The sequence below is a fragment of the Protopterus annectens genome, chromosome 5.part0, assembly GCF_019279795.1.
Source record: "Protopterus annectens isolate FY-2018-M chromosome 5.part0, PAN1.0, whole genome shotgun sequence".
In the NCBI taxonomy this organism is placed as follows: Eukaryota; Metazoa; Chordata; order Ceratodontiformes; family Protopteridae; genus Protopterus; species Protopterus annectens.
Window position 1 is genome coordinate 244,621,909 of NC_056735.1, and position 11,307 is coordinate 244,633,215.

General features: G+C 38.6%; 1 protein-coding gene across 1 annotated transcript in view; it reads right to left on the reverse strand.

The window, feature by feature from the left end:
• The window catches only part of DCHS1 (dachsous cadherin-related 1), a 935,819-nt gene extending 924,803 nt beyond the window's left edge, over window positions 1-11,016 (reverse strand). Inside the window, exon 1 of the mRNA XM_044072218.1 lies at window positions 10,642-11,016. The gene's annotated coding sequence lies outside the window, so the exon portion shown is untranslated. The remainder of the gene's footprint in view (window positions 1-10,641) is intronic.
• Between the last annotated feature and the right edge of the window lie 291 nt (window positions 11,017-11,307).

Sequence of the window (11,307 nt, forward strand, 5' to 3'; positions counted from 1 at the left end):
TCAACCTAGACACAAAACAGATCCATCCCTCTTTCACTTTGAACCTCTAGACTGAACAGCTAGTTATCTCATAAACTGGGAGTGGCATAGCTAGGTAATGTCATTTTCACTGCAGACTCCCACTACAAATTTTTCTTGTCATTCAAATCTATTGTCTACTAACATGCACTAAAACTTTCATTCAGGCAAGATTCCTTTGCAATCAATGGATTATTTTCTGACATACACAATCAATCCCAGCCCCCATATCCCAGAATTATATTCTGAACCAAGAATGACCAAAGCATTTTGTAAACTGCTAAATTTACAGGACCTGCGCCCTGCAGGAATAGAGATGAAACTTGCTGACATGCATTAGCTGAAAAGGTCTTTTGTTCTTTGAAAGCTGGAATTGCCTCATTTGTGGGACATGGCTGAAGCTGGACTAAACTAATAGTCATGGATGGTCTCAGCTACAACTGGATCTTTTATATTATGCCAGTATTCCAGAAACCATTTTTCCTTGGCATGACAAATCAACCTTTACATTTCTAAGGCTTCTTCTCACTGTTGTGCAACAAATGGATAAAAACACAGTTTACTACAAAAAATGAAATCAGTGGCACTAGAAGAAACTGACCTAGCTCCCACTTAATAGGTAATATGTCTTCTTCATTTCTTCTGGTTATGACCAAGTTTGTCAGTTTGATGTTCCCCACAAGCTGCCTTATGTTGTTCATACGTCTGTACTTTTGAATGTACGTATGTGGGACATAATTCTTCTAGAATGCAATTTAAAAGCTTTAATTCTTATAATGAATAGCAGCTGAGAATTGCACTCAGAATCAATAACTGTTAATATTCTTTGTAGAGTTTTATAAATCTTTGCATGGCCATAAGACCAATAAAATCTCTCAACGAACCCAGCTGTGCATAAGTCTTGTACAATACATTTAAGGGCTGGAAAGGCAAATAAAAGTATCTAAAGAAAATACAAAAGAGGGTGCACGTCCTGAATGTGGGATCATTCTGCTAGAATGTAGGATTTACTTCCCCTATCTTGCACAAGCAGTTATCTAATGAGGTAATTCGGATGACTGAGAGCACAACTCAGTCAAGCTAATTGAGTTTCTTCTGCACGACAGCATCAGCAGTCTTTCAATGGAATGACCGACTGGATGGAGGTTCTGTAGTTTCAGCATATAGTTGTGGAAACAGAAAGCTTTTTGCATTTTGTGAGAGATTTTATTTTTTTTATACAGTAGGGTAATTTGTTTGACTTTACAGCCTCTGGAGTAATACTTTTAAATATTAACCAAAGCCCAGCAAACGGGGTGAAAGCAAGCAAACTAGGATAAAAACCTTGATGCTAACACAGTAACAAACAACTTACAAAATGCCTCCAAAAGCTTAATTATTAGTGAAACAAAGGCCTATGGCATCTAATGGCTGCAAGGGAAAAATGGAGTTACTTCTAATTGCATCCATTCCAGCAGTTCTCAGCGTTTGATCCTGGAAGTTCTGGGGCTTTCCATCTCTTCCACATGCACTCAGCAAACATGCATAAGGGGTCGTGCATGACATCCAGTCAGTCATTCCAATGAAAGTTGTGTCTTTCGGCTTTTCCCTGTTAGGGGTCACCACAGCGGAACTCCGGTCCGCTAATGATTGGTAGTTGATTTTTACATGCCGAGTTACCAGCCCTGACGCACAACCTTCAATGAAGGTACACCCATTCATGCATGTCTCCACGCAGAAGACGCTTTAGCTGAGAATCGAACCGGACAGATGGGTATAAATGACTTTTCTTCTTTTTCTCAATTTCTGATCATATCACAGTTGTTTAAGAATCAAATACTGAACTGAATGTTACAGCAATGAGCCAGGTAGCTTTCGGCATTTTCAGAAGCTTCTAAGACTGCATTGTGGCAAAAACATCAGCTTGTGGAGATCAACGGGATTCATATTTGAACTGTTTTAAAATAAAGTTGTTACATGGAGCATGGAGTTGTGACAATAATTTGACTAGCTATATCCTCTGATCGGTGATACTTTGGAAATCCTGACACACAGCCAGCTCAGAAAGTAGGTGCCCCACAGCCAGATAATGGTTTGTTTGTTTGTGTCTTTCGGCTTTTCCCGGTTAGGGGTCAACACAGCGGAACTCCGGTCCGCTAAAGATCGGCAGTTGATTTTTACGTACCGGCTTGCCAGGTCTGACGCACAACCTTCAACGAAGGTACGCCCATTCACGCATGTCTCCACACAGAAGACACTCTAGCTGAGAATCGAACAAGACAGCATCTTACTGTGAGGCGACAATGCTACCGCAGCACCACCACCGCGGGTTACAGCCAGATAATGGTATTTCTTATTAATAGGTTGTTTAAGATGAGCTGAAGGCATTATAAGAACCCTAACACAGTATGAATGGTAATACATACTTTGAATGTTTATTATTTTACATTTGAAGAGTTCTGTCATCCTAGGTTGACAGTGAAATGCTAAGCCACTGAAGTTCTGGAATTTTATTTCACTTTAGCTTTTTTATTTCACATCCATCATGTATTTGGTTCATTCCATTCTTCTTTCTTCTCTGGGACTGATCCAGATTAAACACATGACGTCATCTAATGGTAGGCAGAGCAAGATTGAGTATTAACGCAAACCAAAATGGGAGGGACTACTAGAATTGTAGTTAAAGTCCACAGTGTCCAATTGTGGGACAGTGTGACCAAAGGAAGGAAGTATCTCAAAAATGAAATCTGCACACCTGTTGGACACACTGAAGCACCCAAATGATATTGCCAAATAATGTATCTAGATGGATGAGAACTACTTGTCAAATAAACTGCACTGATGCACTTGTTAAAAACTGCTGTTTAAAACAGCTACCTGGAAGCAATGAATTCTACAGCACAATGCAGGAGGAGTCCTTTAGTAAAAGGATAGGTGAGAATATGCCAGCTGCAGACATGACAATTGAAAGCTGCTTCTTCTCTTTATGGGAAAAGCAGAAATCATTCTGTAAAATAATTCCACGAAATAATTAGGGTACAAAAATCCTTCGGTGTGACTTAAAATGTTTCATTAATGTGATCACAGTGTTGGATATTTCAAGCGATGTCTTCTCAATGACGGCACAGAGAACTCAGAATCTAACTGGGACCAATCAATGTATGAAACACCAAATTCCACAGAAACAAACCAAATATACCAAACAAAAGCTGGTGCCTGGATTCAAAATAGCTGTTCTCAAAATATCCAATAAAAAACGCCAAACTTTTAAAATTCAAACATTTTAATGGCGTAGAAACAATAACACATGAGCGCTTTCATTTAAAACAGTGTTAAACTTCATCAGAGATAGTGTTAAACACATTTACTCTTTAAGTACTTCCTACTTGCATTTGATTGGTTATGCTCCTGTTTACTTCAACACCACAAGGTCCTGTTTTAAAGTTACAGTATCATTATTACATATAGTACTGTTGTTACTATTTTTCAAAGACATAGTACTTTATACAGAATTGTGTTAAAGAAAATAAGCCAAACGTATTGGCTTTAAACTATTTTCTTCCTCTCCAGTGCCTTTAAGTTTAGAATTGGGGTAATTGAACTATGATCATTGATACCTGGCCAGCTGTCAGCTTGCAAATGCACTTGCCATTTCAACTCTTTTAACTCTAAGTAAACCCCCCACGCCTTCTTGTTATCAATACAAACTTGAAAACTTCATCAATGACCATGAACTTGAACTGATGTCCTACTTCGTCAGTAATATGCTTAGCTAAGGTGTTGTTTAAATTATTCTTTCTAATAGCATATTCATGCTCATAAATTCTCTGGCAAAACCGCCTTTCCGTTTTGCCAAAATGAGCATGCATCGCAGATAGAATATATAGCACTGCTTTTGATTTACAATTATATTTCCCTTTTATTTGATATGTTTTATTTCTTACAGTAAACCTGTCTCCTAACTTTATTTTGTGGCACCAAGTACATGCTCCACATTTAGTCGTACCATGTAAGCCATTGAAATTTTCTTGCCCTGTATACCTTAATAAGTGCTTGAAGGTCATTCCCTTCTGGTACACTATGGTAGGCCTTTCACCTACATAGTTCCTAACACAAGGGCCTTCTAACAAAATGGACCAGTTTTTCTCAAATATCCATTTCAAACTTCTACAATCTTCACTGTAAGTGATAATCAGGGCTTTAGAAAAATCCTGGCTATTAACTAGGTGCAACTCCTGTGCTGGTTGACCCTCAAAAACACGGAAATCGTCCCCTAAGGACATATTCACATTTGTGTAGGTATCCTGGCTACTAATTCTACCCATCCTGTTCCTAGTATTAAGGATGGGTCTAAAGTAGCCCCTTTCTCTTTTTCTCATTACCCTCTGCACATGCTCAGCAGTCAATGTATGCGAAGACTGAACTCTTCCTCTTCAGTGTTGCATGCAGGGCATTGCACACTTTGCAGTACAATCCACAGATGTGTTAGTTTCAGTTCCTTTTTTGATACAGCCTACAGTTTCTTTTGTTGAGGCCAAGCTATCTGGAAGATGAACAGTCTGTTGCATACTCTACTGCTAGATGTTTCATTAAATTTGGGGTATACACTGGTGCAGAGGTTACTGTTGCCGGCTCAGAATATTCTCTGCTTTGGTTCCTAATCAGAGTGCCTTTAATGCAGAGTTCGCATTTCCTCCATGTGTCCATGTGGGTTTCACACTGGGTGTTCGATCTCCTTCTGTATTCTAAAGTCATGTCAGTTGGATGTGTAAATGGACTGCTGAAAGGTTATTCGTTGTCAAAATAAGGAAATATATGTCAGCTCAATGCTTTGTTGACTAAATGTTTCCTCTAGTGCGCTGTCCTGAGACTCTACATATATTTCTTCTATTCGTGTCACCATTACCTATTTCAAGCAAGATTTAGTGTACCAAAATTGCTGATGATGCAAAAGTTTTTTTGGGTAGTAACAAATGTCAAATGTTAATGACTATAACAACTACCAACATCTGTCAGATGTACAACTTGAGTAGTCAGTGTTACATCACCTTAATTTCAACAACAAGAAATATGCAGTAATCCATTTCTAGAACTATCGCAACAAGTACACGCAATTGCCAACAGTCTGGGTAATGTGACCCACTTCCATGACCTGCGTGTCCAAGTGAATAATAAAATAAGCTTTCTGACCAATGTTAAAAATTATTAAAATACATTGGTTTTATGCTATGAATACTAGTTTACATTCAGTCATTTTGAAACACTCCTTTTACATTCAGTCACCTCAACACACTCAAACATATTCTTGCCACTATACAAGACTTTAGTGATGTACAGCATTTTGTTTCTGCTCCATATGTGACACTGCATGCAATATTTTATTGCTATGAAAATCCCCTGTGATGAGACGAAAAATCTACCCATCATATTACTGACTACTAAGACGGGACTTAATCAACTTTTAAATGCTTTAAGGACATATCTATATACAATGCCTAAGATGCAAAATTCAATCAACATTCATAAAATGCATGGAACAAACATACTTGGCTTGCTATTGACACTTCTCTAGATTTTTCCACCACTGAGTATATAAATTATGGAAAGCACTTCCATGAAATGTGAGGTCTTCTAGGACTGTTAGTGAATTCCAGTTAAAAACTGATTACTTTTTTCTCGTGTGTGTGTGTGTGTGTGTGTGTGTGTGTGTGTGTGTGTGTGTGTGTGTGTTGGGGAGGTTGCATACTTCCAACTTTCTGCATGTTGCTTGCCTGAATAGCCTTTCACACCCCACAACCCTAAACTAACTAAAATTCGTATGCAGAAAGGATAGATATTTCTCTCTACCATAGAAATGTGAATGGTTAGGGACACTAGGGACCATTGCAGCAAGATGAAATGATGTGATTCCTCTTTTAGCTTAGAGTTGGACTGCATGTTTAAGAAAAAAATATGGAATATGGAATAGACTCATTTTTAATTTGACTCCCAGAATACAACTCCAACTTCCACTTCCACCTAAAGCTGTCTTTTCAGAATGATACTCAAAGCCATAACAGTCACAACATTAAGTAAAAGAAAAACATGGGACTACAGAAAGTGAACAGATGAGCTCCATTATACTGAACCAGCAATTAAGACCATCCAGAACTATGCCCAGAATTTTGTGGTTGTCTTGTTTTACTTTAATGTTCACCACAGTTTTTGCCTTGCTAACATCTGAAGCTTCAAGTATAAGTGGGTTTGGACACAGGATTGCTAAAGGACAGTATCATAGACCACTTTTTTTCATGCTGAATAGTTATGAAGTGAATACTGAGTGGAATAAATAAAGTACAGATTTGTACAATGAGGGCTGTTCCTTCAAACCTTAATAGCTTGATGTTAGCTGCTGCAAGAGAAAGGGAGAAGGTTTGTTGGTTCTCAGTCCTCCTACAGAACTGAAGGTGCGTAATAAATACTGACTATAGCAAATGAGGTTCAGCGTGGTATAACATGGGCTGTTTCTTCTAACACTTAACATTTGTGAGGGTAGCTACTCACTGGGACAATAAAATTGCTTTGTGACGGTCATCCCATCTAAAACAGAACTGTTAAGATTAATATTTAAAAGGCATTTGTAGGGTTAAACCCAAACAAAACAAAGTATATTAAGAGGTATAGTGGAAAATATGTCCAGTCTGTTCATTGCTCTAAGCAACACGTTCTGAAAAATAAAATGAAATACAAATATTCAAACTAAGCTGGTCCTAGAATCCATTCAAAGAACCACAACTTAAAATACTTAATATGTCTTTAGTTAATGTGAAGGAGAACCTTATATTTAAAGATGGCACATACACAGCCTAGTTAATAATACAGTATTTCCAGTATTTGGAGTTCCTACCGCAGCAGTGGTATACAGGTCAATGGCTCACCTCTGATTCCTGTAAAATCGAAGGGCTTTGTTTTTTCACCTACACCAGGCATTTGGATTTATATTTATACTCCAACCAATAACATTTTTGTAATGTATATCAAACACTGGTGTGTGTGTGTGTGTGTGTGTGTGTGTGTGTGTGTGTGTGTGTGTGTGTGTGTGTGTGTGTGTGTGTGTGTGCACGAGCGCGGATGCGCATTTTCTGTCTGTCTGGGTCTTGTCTGCATGCCTATGTATATTGGAGGGGAATTGCTGCATTTCAAAGATGCTGTAATTTACAACAGACATTAAACAGACATTGATGATCTGGCATACCTCTCAATTGTCCAGATTTTTGCAGAATGCCCAGATTTGTGTCTCATATGGTTGGTCTGTTCCTTATAAAAGTTGTGGTTTCCTGGCAAATCAATGAGGATTGAAGTCAGAGAATAACAACATACATTTGAGTTTCAGACTCCACATCCATCAGAAAATGCATGCTAATACAAATCCTGTTATTGTACCAACTTTTATAAGTTTATAACAGCAATATTTAATCTATCCCCATTTTTTGGGCCTTTGTCCCCCAATTATTTTAGGCTTTGTCCAGACTTCTTGTACTAAGAAGTTGACAGGTGGGTGAGCTGGTTATAGTTAAGATGGATATCACACAGTATTTTTGGTGTACATATTTTAAATATTTGAAGATTCCATTTTTAACCCATTTCTATTCTAATCTTTGTGACAAGTGTGTTTAAGTAAATGTCCCTTCTAGCTAAGCCATTTGTCAGGTTCTGCAATTACAATGTGCAGTAAGTAGGGGCCAAGAAACAACAACAGGTTTTTCCGCATAACATTACATAAACAAGAATATCTGTACATTTAGCATGGAGCTGCATCAAGCGATATAAAACATACTCATAATGCAAGGTATTAAAAAGGGCACTGATGTTAAAGTACTGGTTGTGAGGATTAAAATAGGAAGCATTAGAAATACTGGACATAGGTGGAGACAGGTAGTAGTGTGGGTACAGTGTGTGTGTGTGTGTGGGGGGGGCAGCATTATGGGACAAACTATAAGACACTTGTCTCTTGTATAAGGCAGAGGGGTGGAATGCTATTGACCTAGGCTGCACACTGGAAAAAATATATAGTTTTTAGGCTAACATGATGCATTTGAAATAAATGACGTGACTTGTGCATCTTGTATGCGTGTGAGAGACAGTGGCAGAAAGACACACAGAGAGAGAGTGAGAGAGAGAGAGAGACAGAGAGAGAGAGAGAGAGAGAGAGAGGGAGCACTCTGGTAAAATGAGGTGACATCTCATAATGTGATGCAGCTGAGAGGTACTACATGTCAGGACAGGAACTGTTGGAAGTGAAATGAGAGATGCCTCTCCTAATGTTAAAATTACTGAAGCTCCATATGTACATTGGGGTTCCAAGTGTTGAAGTAAGGATGTCCTTAATGTCATGCATTAGTGAGGCTGTATTCACATACGCTACAGGGCAAAGGGACTCTTAAGTACTGACTGATGGACGTCCTTGCTAATGTGGAAAAGTTCAGAGGTGTGTCTTGTGTGGAACAGCAATTGTGCAGAGAGGGCTTTGCGTAACAAAATAAAGCAGGACTCTTGTAATATGATACAGATGAGAATTATAGTTGTACAAAGCAAGTCTGGAAATTCACTGCCTTAATGCATAAAACTGAATCACAGTTCAACATACTTCTGCCATGGCTTTTAATAATGATTATTTTATTAGACAGTATTTGGAAGTAGTTTTTTAAAGTTATTTTATGTTTGCAATGTTTGATCTATTTTCTGATTTTTTTTCACATCAAAAACTTTCTAATTCTAAATCCCATTACATATACAAAGTGCTCTTTCTGCTTGGAAACAATGCACCTTACACAGTTTAATCAGCATTCAGGTTTTAATCAAGCTGTGTCAAAATCCAGTTGCTGTGAAATATGTTGAATGTCATACTTGACTGCAATCTCTTAATAAAGTGCATTACTTGCTACATAATGTAATTGGAATAAAAGAAAGCTATGTATCTCTGAATCAGCATGGAAACTTATTTTAAGGTCTTTCTGGTCCCAGAATAACTTAGCATTTACCTTTTTTCATACTCAATGCAGACATGAAATAATTGAGCTTTGATATACGGTTTCACTTTTGCAGGGTACTTACTAACCCCATCTTCTTGGTGAAAAAGAAGCTGCCTGGCTGGCTGTCAGTAGCAACTCCCTTAAAAACACCTTAATCCGGCAAGAAAGCTACCAGCAGCTGGTGTCCATTATAAGAAAGACCATTTGAAACACAGCTCTACATTTGCAGATGACTTATATGACTAAAATTCAATCTAGCTGGGTTAACATCACCAGTTTATAAAAACTTGCATCCTATTTCTCCTATCTACACTTTTAAAGGAAAACACTTCAGAAGACCCTACATTAATTATTTATATATAGAGAGAGAGAAAGAGAGAGAGAGATATGTACACACACACACGTTCTAAATGTGTTGCAAATTGAAATACGTATCCATTAGTGTGCAATCATTTCCTTGTCTGTGTACCCTGTGTGTGTGAGAGAGAGAGAGAGAGAGTGTGAGTGTGTGTGTGTGTGTGTGTGTGTGTGTGTGTGTGTGTCTGAGAGACAGAGAGAGGGAGCCTGATGGAGCTGCTTGACCTCCTCCTGTCCACAGAATTGTGAATTTATGTGGGAGTGATACCTTACTGAAAACTGCATTTATTAAATAAGTTCGAACAAAATAATGTACTACAGACAATTGGTATTGCCAGTGTATCACGTAGCCCCCTCTATTCTTTCTGCAACCCTGTTATCAGTGAGGTGTCTAGCATCATACCCATTCATATCTAATACGTCTACCTCTCAGTTGGCGAAAAACCGCCTGCTGTAAATGAACAATTAGAAATGCCAGCATAGGTTTATGTAGTAGGCACGCCATTTAGAAGAGTTTTGTTTTTACCGCAATTGAAGAATCTGGTCGTTCTATAAGTTAAAATGTCGTATAAGTGTGCAGAAGCAGCTAGGTAATACTGCAATGTCTTGCTAGCTGTTGCCTTTGCTCTGGTCCCTGCACCAGCCATACAACTGGCACAGTTTTAGTGAACTCTCACCTTAGATGACTGTACTACATTGTCAATGCACCTCGAACACACACACATCCTTCCTTTTCAACACATTGAAACTAGACAACTGCAGCTGGAACCACAACAGTAATAATAATAATAATTACTGCACATACAATGCATTTTAGGAGCATTCATACACCCAGCGGAATAGCACACCCTAACAAAACATATGAATAAAGCAGAGGCCACACGTATTAAAAGTAAGGAATAAGGCGAATGCAAATAACGGTAAAAAAAGATGACAAAAGCAAACGGAGCTTAACACAACTGTCAAGGTGAGCTGTAGTATCACATTTTAGATCTCTTAAAATATGGAAAAAATCAAGCAATATAGCATCAGTAAGAGCGAGACATCCACATCAGACATCAAATCTGCTAGTGCCCCCTCAACACAATGGAAGGTGAAGTTGAAACATTTTATTTCAATATGGTTACATTTCCGAAGGACTGGGGGAAGGACAGCCCCCCCAACCCATGAATGCGGGACAAGGTAGCAAACTATAGAAAAAAATGATTAGGAAATGGTTGATAATAGCACGGGATTATACTGAAACGAGTTAACATTCACTTGATGGTGCAGTTACCTTGATCCTGGTTTGTTTCGAATGTCCCCTCTCATGCAACAACCGTCCTCTCAGTTGCACAAAGCAAGTTACTAAAAGCAACGGTAGTCCACAGAAATACCAATGTTACAAACCACAAAAAAAGGGCTCCGATAATAAAGGTGACATCCTAACCAAGAAAGGAGGAGATGGAAGATGCAGACAAAGAAAGAAGGAGCAGAAGCAGCATGTTTAGTATTTCCAGAAGGGTATCCATAGTTAACTGGTGATCCTTTTTATTTCCATTTGGGTGGTGTTTTCTGAGAGCAAAACCCTTGCGCCTGCAGCCTGCCTAATTCACTTGCAGTCCCTCTGCTGCGCGAGCAGCGTACAGCGCGCGCCCTACAACAGCTATTCCTCAGTTGGGAGGCCAGAATGAATGTGCCTCTGTTTGCTGTAGTAGGGAGGCAGGTTACGAGCTCCACAATGAAACCCGATCTCCTCCTCCTTTCTACCACGGCTTGGATAATTTATTCAAGACGGAGGTGGAGCGAGACAAGTGAGAAAACGGATTAACCACTTCAATGCCTGAGGGCGACAACAAAAGCAGATCCTCTTTATTTATTTTTAGTTCATTTTTTTCTCTTTTTCTTTTCTTCTTCTTTTCTTTATTTTCTGTGCATTTTGAATTCTAAACATGTTTTTTTT